We start from the raw sequence: 15007 nt of genomic DNA, 5'->3' as shown, positions 1-15007 counted from the left end.
GCTTGGACTTCTGGACGAATGGCTTCAGTCGAAAAGGACGTCAATGAGGAAATCGACGTTCACGTGTTAGATTTTCAGAATATGTTTTAACTGTTGAATTCCTATTGGGAAATAATTTGCCTTGTTCCTTCCTGTTTGAGCAAGCGTATTAATACAAATTTCAAATACGAGTATTAACGTGAATTTTCTTGCAGATTAATAAAGACCTGAATTGTTTTTAAAGATGACTGATCGTACGTTATTTCAACCATACCCTTCATTAAAAATACACTGACGAGTAGACATACACATACAAGTGTGCTTATAAACACGACTGTCTATACAGCGGTGTGCATTCACACACGAGTGTGCATGTGTTTCTACGAGTTTTAACTTTAATTTTCTTGTAGAGCAATAAAGTCCTGACATGTTAAAGATGACTACTCGTCCCTTATTGAAGAAGGGAAATAATAAAATAATAAAAATTCACATTTATAAAATAATTTTATCGTGTTTTATTTGTATTAAATAATAAAATAATAATTAAAAATTTACTCAATTTAATTACTTTATACAATTATTATTTTATTATTTCCCTTCTACGTGACTTTACCGAAAGAACCAAGAAGATGAAGAAGAAAATAAAACATAATACAATAATTGTATTATGTTTATTTTAATTATTTTATTATTTCCCTTCTTCGTGACTTTACCGAAAGAACCAAGAAGGTTAATTTACTTGCAGAACAATAAAGACCTGACATGTTAAAGATGACTAATCGTCCCTTATTGCTACAATGTTCATAGCGAACACGTGTGGAGGCGAGTTTCAGGTGAAGCATCTCCAGCACACAAGTTTACCCTCACCTGGCAGCATCGTGGCTGTCCGCTGATCACACTCATGACGTCACACTCATGACGTCACACGCACGAGCTGTAGGGGCGGGGCTCTGTCCGCTCAGTGGCGCTGTTTTCATTAATTTAGCACCACGAGCGGGGAGTCTCATCCCTGTAGTTCCCTGTTGTGGTGCCGCATTCATCACCACGTTGCCCCTCAATTCTTTGTACGACACAATATGAAAATAAGTTGTGTGTTCCAATACACATACTTACACGAGTACACACACACACTCCCTTGTACACACACCCACACACGAGTGGACATACACAGTGCTGTAGATACATACACGAATGTGCATACATATTCACACGAATGTGCATATACAGGGGTGTACATACATATACACAACGCAGTGTACATAAACACACGAGTGTACATACAAAGCATTGTACGTCAACTAGGATTGCGTTCCACTGCGAACACGCACGTTTGTTCCTACATACATTTGCACACAAATACATGTACATGCACACACGAGTGCTCGTCTTGTTGTAGTGTTTCCTATGTTATGGTTTATGGTATACGCAGAAGTACAAAATGTGCACTTCACACCTTACGCGCTTCGTCTGGTAGTTGGATCATCGGGGCTGTTAAATGGCTGGTGCTTATGCTAGAAGGTGGCATGTGTTGTAATCTTCTCACAGCAAATGATGTGAGCGTGCTGTCTTGTTTATTCCAGACGTTGTCACGTGTGCTTCGTAGTCCTATCGGATTACTTGTTGATGTGGTGTGATGCGCAGTGGTTGTGATGTGGTTCAATTCCTGATTTTAATCTCGTTGTTAAGTGATTTTGTTGAGCTAAAGTTGGAGAAAGACTGTGATGATAACTTTGCTCATTATGAGAAAAAGCATTTTCCTCATTGTTTAATAAACACTACTGCAGATTATCGGTTTCAGGATGTACGTGGATTTCAGGTACGTCAATGGGGAATGATAAATCGACGTTTGCGTGTTTGATTTTTAGAAGATTTTAAACTATTAAATTCTTGAAAGTAAAATAATTTGTATCGTTCTTCAACTGTTTGACCAAACGAATATTAATAAAGATTCCGATACTAGTTTTAACATCAATATTCTTGCAGATTAATTTAAACCTGATTTGTTTTTAAAGATGACTGATCGTACGTTATTGCTACCATCTTCTTCTTTAGTGCTGCCTAACGGCGTGTGCGACTTCACGATGATATTGGTCCCGGTCTCGCACGGCGTGTAGAGTTTGTGCTGCTGCTGCTGTTAATTGTCGCCATGTGTTGATGTTACTGAGCCATGTCGTTTTTGGCCGTCCTGGTCGTTTTTTCCCTTCGATTTTCCTTCCAGGATTTGCTTTAATAGCTGGTATTTGTGGTCGTTTCGGGCAATGTGGCCTAGGCAGTAACACTTCCTGCTAATGATGGTCTTCAGCAGTGGACTGTCAGTGCCCATATCTTGCAGAACTTGTGTATTGGTGGTTTTGGCTGTCCATGGGATTTTCAGCATTCTTCGATACAGCCACATCTCGAAAGCTTCGAGCCTTTTTGTTGCTGTTGTTGTCAGTGTCCACGTCTCTACTCCGTACAGCAAAATTGACCAAATGTAGCATTTCAGTGTGCGCAGTTTCAGTGATGTACTCAAGTTGCGGTCTGCAAGGAGTGTTTTCCATTGAAAACACTCCTTGCAGACCAATTCTGCTCTTGATTTCGACTTCATGGTTCAACTGATCGTCAATGATTACACCAAGGTATGTAAATCGGTGTACTTGTTCCAATTTTTCGCTGCCAAGCTTGATTGTTATTTCGCTTGTAGTTCGGCTGACCTTCATAACCTTTGTTTTCTTTTTATTAATTCGCAAGCCCCATATTTGACTCTCTGTGGCAACCTCGTCCAAGATTTGTTGTAGGTCTTGTTCCGAATCGGCCAGCAGTGCAGTGTCGTCGGCATACCTGATGTTGTTGATGTATTGTCCATTGACTTTAATACCAATGTTTTTATCTGCTAGTGTTCGATCAAAAATCTGCTCCGAGTAGATGTTGAAAAGACTGGGTGAAAGTGGGCAGCCTTGTCGTACACCTTTTTGTATTGGTGTTGGGTCTGTCAATTCGTTGTCATATCGGAGTTGGGCTGTTTGCTTCCAATAAAGAGCAATGATGAAGTTGATGTCGTCTTTATCTAGTCCCAGTTGTTTTAATAGAGCTGCTAGTCGGTCGTGGTCGACGGAGTCAAAGGCTTTCTCGTAATCTATGAAGCAGATGTACACTTCTTTCTGATGTTCGTAGCATCGCTGCAGTAGTATCTGTAGACAGAAGATTGCTTCTCTTGTTGATAGTCCTTTGCAGAAGCCAAACTGTGTGTTCTTCAATGCATTTTCGCATGTGGAGCATATGCGCTGATGGATCACCTTCAGGAAGACTTTCAGCACGTGGCTCATCAAGCTTATCAGTCTGTAGTCCTCGCATTTCGGGCTTGTTGCTTTCTTTGGTATGGCCACAAAGATGGATTGTAGCCAGTCGGATGGAATTTTATTGCCATTGTATATTTGATTGTACCAATTAGTCAGTTGTCGTATGTTGTTACTGTCTAATAGTTTGAGCAATTCTGCATGGATTGTGTCGGGCCCGCACGCTTTGCCTGACTTAGCTGTTGTGATTGCATGTTCTACTTCTGATGTTAAATGTGTAGAGCGTCTTTCGACATATGTTGGTCTTTTTCTGCAGGTGTTCTCGCGGCGCCATAGAGCTTGTGTATATAGTTTGTCCAGGTGTCCATTTTTTCTTGTTTATTTAGGATTGGTTGGTTGTTGTCCGCATACAAGGTAGCTGTTGGGGCTGGTCTGTAAATGTTACCAGCTTCTTTGAGCTTCTTGTGCAGAGTAAAATTGTCATGTTTTCTAATTAGTTCTTCAATCTCGGCGCATTGTTCTTCCATCCACTTTTCTTTTGCCTGTCGGATTGCTTCTCTGATCTTCTGTTGCATTTGTTTGTACTTCTCCAAGTTGTTATTTTTGTACATTCTTCGTTTGCTCATTAGATCGAGAATACAATGTGTCATCCATCGTTGTTTCTTTTTCGGTGGCTGATGTCCCAGCATGACTTCTGTTGTTTCTGTGATGCATTGTTTGAACGAGCGCCAGTACTCCTGAACATCTGCTGTTTCTGTTGTTATTGAGCGGATGCTATCGTTGAGATGTTGCTGTACTTGTCTTTTATCGGCGCTGTTCTTCAGTTTCTCCAGGTCTGCTCGTCTCGTCTTTGTACATTGTATTGATCGCAATTTGAGTCTTATTGTAGCTGTTACTGGGTTATGATCTGACGATATATCGGCTCCAGGGTAGGTTTTTGCTGTAATCACACTGGACTTAAACCTGATGTTAATTAGGATATAATCGATTTGGTTCCTGACGATGTTGTTGTCGGAGTCTTGCGGCGAGGTCCACGTGTACAGTCGTCGAGGTGGTAATTGGAACCACGTGTTAGCAATACTGAAACGTTCTTCTTGGCAGAATTGAACCAGTCTGTCGCCTCGTTCATTCCTTGTTCCGAGTCCGTGTTCTCCGACAATGTTCTGCATTCGACCGTGGCCAACCTTGGCGTTGAAGTCGCCCAGGATTATAGTGATGTATTGCTGCTTCAGCGGCTTCAGTGTGTTGGTTAGTTGCTCATAGAACGATTCGATTTCATGATCTTGTTTATCTGCTGTTGGAGCATACACCTGTAGAATGTTCACGTCGACTTTGTTGCCTGCTAATTGTAGTAGTGCTATTCGTTCTGATACTGGGGTAAAGTTGTTGACTTTATTCGCTAATTTATTGTGTACTATAAAGGCGACACCGTATGTTTGTTTGGTGTTTTCTTCTCCTCCGGAGCAGAAGATGTGGTGTTCGCTCGATATAAACTTTTTTGTTCCAGGCCATTTAGTTTCGCTTAGACCGATTATGTTGATTTTAAGTCGATCCATTTCTTGTATGACATTGGCTAGTTTTCCTGCTTGCAGTAAACTTCTAACGTTCCAAGTTGCTACTTTGAAAGGGTTCTTTGACACAAGCTCGGAGATTCTTAGCACCCCTGTCCTATTCAAAGGACGCCGATAGTCAGGGCCTTTGTTGATTTTGCTTGTCATCATTGAAGTTTTCAAGGGAGAAATAATCCAAGTAGTTTCCCGTTGCTTTATTGGATCACCATTTATTTGAAAAGGTCATGTGGGGACCTTTCGAAACGGGTTTTGTCTGACGTCTCCACTGAAGTCTTCCCGCCTTGGGTGACCCTTCTGAGAGCACTAGGCTCTCGACGGTATAGCGATCAGCTTCTCAGACGTACACAAACTCTCTCGCCGCATTAAGGCACCGTTTCTCGAGAGAGGATGAATCCCTGCAAGCTTTAAATCGAAATACACCGCTTTGTACATACACACACGGATGAAGATGCATACAAGAGTGTGCATACACACACGAGTATACATACACAGCAGTGCACGTACACAGGGATTGCGTTTGACATCACAAATAAATGGGCGAACATATGATTGTACATACCTATACACACATACGCGCATGTACATAGCCACATGAACAAGTGTAAATATACACACGAGTGGACATACACAGCAGTACAGATCCATGTACATACACACAGTAGCAGACTAGGATAGCGGGGTTTTGTGATTATTTTCACAGATTAAACTGACGATACAAATCTTAGATGCCCCACAACACTGAAGTACGTTATACTTTTGAAAAAATACGCATTCAATTCTAATTCCCTCTGTTTCCACTCCAAACTATTGGAATTATTAATAATATTTAAAATAGTGGCCCCATGTTTAATGAGTGTAGTGAAGACATTAGTTTCGTTTATTTCATTCTATTTGTTTGCATTTGCTACGGCACACTGGTTGAGATTATTTTTCCCATTTATGAAATCAAACTAGAATCATTTGCATTTTCTTCATAATCTTCCTTGCATTCAATTTTTATTCTCGGATGTAACGCTCCTCATATCTAAAAGACCTAATTTCATGTGGCCATTGTGCTTAAGCCTCAATAGTAATGTGCATTTCACTGCATCATTGTTCGCGTGCGTTTGAATACGGATAGGCATCTCCTTGCATAATAATGTGCATGTTGTTAGTTTGCACATTTACGATGGCCTGTAAATTGCTATCAATGTGTAGGGGTGTTAGAGAGAGAGCCCGTTATGCATGGCAGCATATGGCAAACAAACACAGTGGGCGGGGCTACGTGAGTGCACGGGGAGGTGCCAGGCACCCGGGGGGGCCCCACCCCTCAGTGGGGGGCTGGGTATAAAAGGGGATGTATCGGAGGGCTCGGGGTTCTTGTTAAGCTAACCAGTGAAGACTGAAGACGTCTTAGCTAGAGCCCTGGACTCCCCTGGTTCGCCGTCCTTATCAGGGCCGAACAGGACCGAGCCAGCGGCGTGGTCCCGAGATCCAGAGCCGGTGCTCTTGTCAGCGCTGGTCTGGGACTCAGGGTACCGGGCCCGACTTACCAGTGTCGGGCCAGATAGCCTCCCCTAGCTTGTTAGGGGAGGACTAGGAAGCAGGCTAGGAAGTAGCTAGCGCGTGTATCCCCAGCTAGCCGGGTGAGGGGGCCGACACCCCCTCTAGTGTTGTATGCCAGAACTGTGCTGTGTGAATAAACCCGTGTGCCTCCAACTCCGGCGTCCAAGAGTCGTGAACTCTATTACATCTGTATCGGCCTTAGCTGTGAAATACCGTCTAAGATATCACAATGTTGATCGAGATATACTTTAACTAAGAGGTGCATGCTTCATAGCGTGTTGATGTGGTTTTATGAATATGTTTAAGGACACTTGCTGATCAGCGTGTGTCTCGACAACGAAGGTGAATTGTTATATTCGATCAATTAAAATCGTTACAATTGCCGTGGATACCCATCTGGATGGTATAATTTGTAAGCGTTGTTTATTATAATGTAACGCAGCCATTATCACATTTCAGTCTATAGCAGAAAGTCTCGTGTGTATTTAGACCTTTGTGTATTACAGTGCTGTGTGTGCGAATGTGTTGAAACATTTTCCACGTGTTTTCACGGTAAGTGCATTGAATGTGGAGGGGTAACCAGCGCCTCGCAACAGTCCGGAGACCTCGAGGGCCGCTGTGATCGCTATGAGCATTCCTTCCGGGACATTGCTCACAGTTACCACAGCTTTTTAGTCCGCCGATGCGGTAGGGGGTTGTTTTTACAGAACTTGACTCGTGGAAGGGGAATGCCAAACAACAGGGAGAGTGGCTCTTCTTCTTGATTCTTTCGGTAAAGTCACGTAGAAGGGAAGTAATAATATAATTAAAATAAAACATAATAAAATAATTCTCACGACGTTTCGGCTACAACGCAAGCAGCCTTCTTCAGGTGAAGAATGAAACACTGCCAAGCTTGGAGCGTATATATAATCTGGGTTGGAGGTGGAAGAAGAGCGCCTTGACAAAATAATTTGCATATCAAGAGGAATTTAGCATATTTATGGGAAATGCGTAGGAGGTGGGCTGGGGGTTTCAAAGTCATATTATGCCCGTGCATTATGCAGGATTAGCAGCATCAAAGGGAGGGGGTAGCATTAACAAAGGGAGAAAATGTTAATAGTATGTAGAAACATGAGACCCGAAGCGGAGCTAATAATGCCTTCCCTGTGGAGAACACAAGATACACAGTCAATGCCAGTGAGTGGACTGCGGTCTGAAAGTCACCGTAAACGTGAACAACAATCAGTTAAGATCCGAAATGGTTTATTACGTCCTGGCGGTGAGCTGTGAGAAGCTGTATGCCCCAGGCGAGGAGTGGTGGTTGCTCATGCCTACGCCGAAGGTGAACATCAGTGCAGGGATGCAGGCAAGACCGATTAGTCATATGCCTTTCGTAATATCCCGTATTATAATCACACTGTGCTCGAATGAATACATTGTGTATGCATCTATATGCGACCTGCGGGCTGCGGGATTTGAATGGCATTATAATTACTAGTATCACATTGTGGTCGATTTAGAATCACACTATTCACTACTGGATCTGCCCTCTCAATGGATTCATATATATATACACAGTATGATTATTTGACGTTTACGTATTGATTTTTTAACTGTTGAATTTCTGAAAGCTTCCTGCTGTAAGTAGCAGCTCGGCAGGACTGTGGGGTTAGAGCGGGGATATAAACGCGGCGCTTTTGGTTCGTGCCTACTTTTCCAGGCTCCACTTTATCGCCACCACTATTTTAATTTTTATCAGCCAAAACTTCAGGCATGAGTAGTACTAATCACATACCTGCATTTCCCATATCCCCTCCCTTTGATGCTGCTAATCCTGCATAATGCACGGGCATAAGTAGTACTAATCACATACCTGCATTTCCCATAAATATGCTAAATTCCTCTTGATATGCATATTCATTTGTCAAGGCGCCCTTTCCCCCCCCTTCCAACCCAGCTTATATAAATGCTCCAAGCACGTGTGCTGTTTCATTCAGACGTTGTCGCCTCGACAGACCTGGTTATCACCTGAGGACCGCTACTTGCGTTGTGGCCGAAACGTCGTGAGAATTGTTTTATTATGCTTTGTTTTTATTATTTTATTACTTCCCTTCTACGTGACTTTACCTATAGAACCAAGAAGAAGAAAACACTTCAGGCATTTCAAGAGGGTGTGGTTTGTTTTGAATAGTTTAGATCACCCACCCTGCGTGTCTCTGGGACCACCCGATACGCTCGCGATCCACCGCAGGATGACCCCTTCATCCCGACATTCACACCTGAGCCTCCGCGTTCCCGAACACTCGCACACACTGAAGGCACTTGTCGCCTTACATGGCGTCTGCCACCGACTGTTGGGCCACATTCCCTGGTGTTGGCCGTGAGCTTGAATTTAACGTGACCGAGAATTGAGCTGGGCGCTAACCACTACACTACCTCTACACACACGCGAGTGTGCATGCACAGCAATATTAACGTAATCATTTTTTTTGCAGATGAATAAAAATCGGATTTTTTAAAGTTATCTGAGCGTTCGTTAACTGTACAATGCTTACAACAAACACGTGCACACACACACAGGAGTCAAAGTCAAGTGTACTTACACAGCAGTGTAAATGCACACACGCTTACAAGCGATACCATTTCGATTATCATTAAAAGTGTATGACAAAAATACTTCAGTCTGCATTTCCCTGGTAACGCCTTTGAACTGGCAGCAGTTTGCAGCACATTGCAGGGTGAATATTAGCAAATTAACGCGAATTTTGCGGTGACATGAATATACGTATTCAGGATTAAGCTTAATAGCCAGATTACAGAAGCTAATAGCTAGATATGCAGATTGTAATATCCAAAAATAACAATTGAATGTAAAGTTCATGAAATGCAACGTCGGAGAACTTCATCTTTCATCAATGCAACATCATTCCAAACGACCCCACCATTCGTGTGCTGGTGTCATTGACCCAATTCGATTGATACCTGTGACTTACAGCTTTCCACACCTTACACCACGCTCCCACGCCCCCTTCATTCGTTTTTTGTTTATCAGAAGGAGGCACTCCCTGTTGTTTATCAATCCCCTGCCAAGAGTAAAGTTTTGAAAAAACAACCCCCTTCCTTCATTGACGGTGTCGGACGGTGACGCTGTGGTGGATGTGAGCAATGTCCCGGAGGGAAGGCTCGTAGCCACCACAGTGGCCCACGAGGTCTTTGGACGGGTGCGAGGGGCTGGTAACCCCTCAATAGTCAATGGAATAACCATATAACACGTCCAAAATATTAAACACGTGCAAAATATTGAACATTAACAAAATATTGAACACATTCACACTGGTGTATATACACACCGAAGGTCGTATGTTACAGACTATAAGGTGACGATTGTTTTTTTGCGTTACTTTATTATAAACCACGCTTACAAGCTAAACCATTCAGATGATTATTCAAAGTTTACGACAGAAATTATAACAAAACACACTCGTTTGCTAAAAGCACCATGCTCAACACGAGTGTCCTTAAATATGTTTATTAAACAGGTTCAGAACAGTATTAACTTGCACGTATTAGTCCAAGATGGGGCCGGCTAGTTTTTTTTGGCTAGCCCCGTGTGTGTTTGTTGTGTGAGGTGTCTTGATAGCAGTCGTTCTCCACTGTAGTCCTGCCATCTGCTGCTCAGATTCCTTAAACAGCTGTGGTCCCAGTGGCACCGTCTCTCCGGGGGGGGAACCATGTGGTGTGTTTGTGACGTGTATCACGGGGTGTGTGGGTGTGTGCCTGGGATGTGTCACGGGGTGGGTGGGTAGTCTGGTGATAGTGGTCATGGTTGGCAGCGATCCACGACCACAACAACCACCCCTACTGTGTGGTGGACATGCCACCACAAAGCAGCACGCGGCGGAGGAGTGAGGTGATCGCTCTCGCCACGCGAGCAAGGCCCCCTCGCTTCCTCTTCTTTCCCTGCATCACCACCTCCACCACCTGCACCTCCTCCGCCTCCTCCTTTGTCTCGTCCTCCATCTCTTCCGTCGTGAGAATTATTTTATTATGTTTTATTTTTATTATTTTATTACTTCCCTTCTACGTGACTTTACCGAAAGAACCATGAAGATGAATCCCTGCAGTTTAGAGGACATTGTCGGGTTAATATTAGGAAATTCACAGGAAGCACGGAATTATGCATGGAGATGTATGTAATTATTCAAACAGAAGTGTACAATTACGCAGTAGGATGTACATACGTATTAAGGTTAAATTACAATGGCCAGATTCGCTAAGCTATGTTGCTACATATGCGAATTGTTAATGTAAAATTAACAATTGAATGCAAAGTCCATGATATGCCAAGTCGAGAACAAAGGATTTGGATGCTAGAGGGGAGTTATAAGGGGCTTAAATTTAGGCCTCACGACCATTTCGAGAGGGATTTCACTGAGGATAGACGCGCAACTCCTCGCTCTGCAGATTATCCTTCTCCTGCGAGACCCAGCCTGGCGAGCACGATTGCCTGGCGACTGGGAGAGTTCGTGGCGATCTCTTCAGACGGGTAACAGGGACATCGACACGCCGTGCATCAACAAGTAAGTGTCTTCGTTAGTGGATAACACTGGTAGTCGCGTGTAGCCCGACTTACGAGACGTTACTGTGTCTCGGTTGGACGTTAGTGAGAGTTTGCTTCTTGGCGATTTGAGGCAGACATCCACGCAGCTTAGAGGGTGCCTTTAACGCTCAACAACACCCGCGACTGTTACTCTGCTCTGAAGAATCAGTCACATGGAGCAGATACTCTCTCCACATCGCCACGCACACACGGGCGAGAAGCCGTTCAATTGCTCTGTGTGTGGGAAGGCATTTTTACAGAAATCACATCTTAACACTCACCAGAAGACACACACAGGCGAGAAGCCATTCAAATGCTCTGTTTGTGGGAAGGCATTTTTACTTAAATCAAATCTTAACACTCACCAGAAAACACACTCGGGCGAGAAGCCATTCAAGTGCTCTGTTTGTTTGAAGGCATTTGCAAGGAAAGCAATTCTTCACAGTCATCAGAAGACACACACCGGCGAGAAGCCATTCAAGTGCTCTATTTGTGGTAAAACATTTTCACAGAAATCACATCTTCACAGTCACCAGAAAACACACTCGGGCGAGAAGCCATTCAAGTGCTCTGTGTGTGGGAAGTCATTTGCATGGAAGTCAGATCTTCACAGGCACCAGAAAACACACACGGGCGAGAAGCAGTTCAATTGCTCTGCATGTGGGAAGGAATTTGCATGGAAGTCATCTCTTCACAGTCACCAGAAAACACACTCGGGTGAAAAGCGAATCAATTGCTCTACGAGGGAGAGGACATGTTCACGGTCATCACCGCGAAACAAGCATCAGAAGATCCGCAATGATAGGGAAGTGAAATCTAAAGGATTAATGCAAAGTGCTGCAATGAGTCCTGAAAAAAATGCATCTTTCGACCCCATGCAGTTGGATCCTGAGAGATGGCTAGATGTAGTGGATCTAATCAGCGCTGAAGACAATTCCACTTTCGACCCCATGCAGTTGGATACTCAAAAATGGCTGCTGGAGTGGCTGGAAAATCAAAGTTTTGAGCACTTCTTTTAGCTGTTGAAGTCCTGGAACGTGCATGTCTGTATCTCTGTAAGATTAATTAATAACGTACAATTTATTAAATCAGAAATTTACAGCAATACTCCAAGCTAGTGTGATCATTTGAACAAATATGTTTGATTGCTCTGTGTGTTTGAAGCATTTTCACGGTTAGAATAAAAGCTGAATTCGAAAGTGATGTAATGAGTTCTAAAGGAAATTCCACTTTCGACCCCATGCAGTTGGATCCTGAGAGATGGCTGGATGTAGTGGAGTGGCTGGAGACTCAAACGTATTGAGTACATCTGTTAACTGTTGCCCTGTGAATATTCGTGTCTCTTAGATAATTTTTTCAGCGATTTCCATTACTCCGAGCTAGAGTGATGTTGTGAATGCTCTATAATGTGTTCAGATAAAAGTCTTCCTTGTAAGTTCCAGAAGTGTTCACTTATTTCAGAATGACAACAATGTTATACTTCTATAGATGCCTTGCTTCGTCTGGTGGTTGTATCATCGGGACTGGTAAATGTGTGGTGTTTATGGTAGAAGGTGCCATGCCATCTTCTCACAGCTAATTGCGTGTTAAAGTTTATTCTAGACTTCGTCACGTTAAGGTGGTGCTTTGTAGTCTTATCGGACTACTTGTTGATGTGTTGTGAAGCGCAGTGGTTGTGTGGTGGTTCAATTTCTAATTTTACTCTCGTGGTTAAGTGGTTTTTTTAGCTAAAGTTGGAGAAATACTGCGAACACAACTTTGCTCAATATTTTAAACATGTTCTTTAACTTTTTTTTATCAATGTTTAATAAGCAAAATAACTTAAAATAATAGGTTTCAGAGTGTGCGTGGATTCCACGTTCGTTGTTCTTGTGTTTGATGGCTTGGACTTCTGGACGAATGGCTTCAGTTGAAAAGGACGTCAGTGGGGAAATCGACGTTTACGTGTTAGATTTTAAGAATATGTTTTAACTGTTGAATTCCTATTGGGAAATAATTTGCCTAGTCCTTTCCTGTTTGAGCAAGCGTATTAATACAGATTTCAATACGAGTATTAACGTGAATTTTCTTGCAGATTAATAAAGACCTGAATTGTTTTTAAAGATAACTGATCGTACGTTATTTCAACCATATTCTTCCTTAGAAAAACACGGACGAGTAGACATACACATACAAGTGTGCATGTGTCTCTATGAGTTTTACCTTTAATATACTTTCAGAACAATAAAGACCTGACATGTTAAAGATGACTAATCGTCCCTTATTGCTACAATGTTCATAGCGGACACGTGTGGAGGCGAGTTTCAGGTGAAGCATTTCCAGCACACAAGTTTACCCTCACCTGGCAGCATCGTGGCTGTCCGCTGATATAGCCCTGTGAGCCATTCGGCTCTTGAAACGGGTGTGACCGCAACAAACAAAAAACATGAACAAGAAAACATCTTAAAGTGACTATGTGCGAACAGAAAATCTAGGAAAAAACAGCAAAATATTGCAGAAAAATCACCGTACACCAACCCTGTGCAAATATCCCAGTGGGATGCAAATCAAACAACAACAGCCACAAGACAACTGAGATTAAGGCCATCAGTCTAACTCTATTCTACAACAAACACACATGGCCAAACCAAAAAACTTTTCGAAAAGCACCAAAATAAAGCCATAAAAGCAATGCAACAGCGATCATAGGAACTGTGACCGAATTTTCACAATAAACGACGTAACAACATTACACCACAAACTCTGCAGCCATAGCTGGCTGCATGAGTCACTCCACAACAGTAGGAGCATCAGTCGGAGTATAAACACCTGATATGTCAAAGATGACTAATCGTCCCTTATTGAAGAAGGGAAATAAAAAAATAATAAAAATAAAACAATAAAAATAAATAATATTTTTTTTTATTATGTTTTATTATTTAATAAAAAATAAAACATAATTAAAACATTTTTTTCAATTTTTTATTATGTTTTATTTTCATTAAATAATAAAAAAATGTCATTTAAAACAGAATAAAATAACTTAATAAAAAAAAAATTCTTTGTTTTATTTTATTTTTTCCCTTCTACGTGACTTTACCGAAAGATCCAAGAAGGTTCATTTACTTGCAGAACAATAAAAACCTGACATGTTAAAGATGACTAATCGTCCCTTATTGCTACAATGTTCATAGCGAACACGTGTGGAGGCGAGTTTCAGGTGAAGCATCATGACGTCACACTCATGACGTCACACGCACGAGCTGTAGGGGCGGGGCTCTGTCCACTCAGTGGCGCTGTTTTCATTAATTTAGCACCACGAGCGGGGAGTCTCATCCCTGTAGTTCCCTGTTGTGGTGCCGCATTCATCACCACTTTGCCCTCAATTCTTTGTACGACACAAAAATAAGTTGTGTGTTCCACTACACATACTTACACGAGTACACATATACACTCCCTTGTACACACACCCACACACGAGTGGACATACACAGCGGTGGAGAAAAATGCACGAATGTGCATCCACCCCGCTTTGTACACACAAAGATAAAGATCCCCAGTATAGCCTTAACAGACTGTAGGGGCAAGTGCTGTTAGCGAGCACCTATGACAGCCGCAACGGTACACGAGGGGGTGGGTGGCCATCACCACGCCCGACCGCCTTTGTCTCCCCAGCGGCAATGTTTACACACCGCACCAGGTACTAATTTGAGGCTGAGTCGACCTAGATGGAGGCCCGGGACCGGTTCAGATAATCGTCACTGGTGTTGGCCGTGAGCGGGAATCGAACCCGTGTCGCCGGGTTCATAGCGCAGCGCGCTAACCGCTACACCACCGCTCCCCACATATACACTCCCTTGTACACACACCCACACACGAGTGGACATACACAGTGCTGTAGGAAAATGCACGAATGTGCATACACACCGCTTTGTACATACACACACGGGTGCACATGCATACACGAGTGCGTACACTCATTTGTGCATCTATACATACAACACATATGTATAGATGCACAAATGAGTGTAAATACATAGGGGTGTAGATACATGCACAGTGTAATTGCACACAGC

General features: G+C 42.8%; 1 pseudogene; it reads left to right on the top strand.

Moving 5' to 3' along the window:
* The window catches only part of LOC144738295 (uncharacterized), a 44885-nt pseudogene that overhangs the window by 18470 nt on the left and 11408 nt on the right, over window positions 1-15007 (top strand).

The sequence above is a fragment of the Lampetra planeri genome, chromosome 81 (assembly GCF_965212315.1).
Source record: "Lampetra planeri chromosome 81, kcLamPlan1.2.h2, whole genome shotgun sequence".
NCBI classification, from domain to species: domain Eukaryota; kingdom Metazoa; phylum Chordata; class Hyperoartia; order Petromyzontiformes; family Petromyzontidae; genus Lampetra; species Lampetra planeri.
Note: the sequence above shows the minus strand (reverse complement) of the source record. Positions and strands in the feature narration are given on the sequence as shown.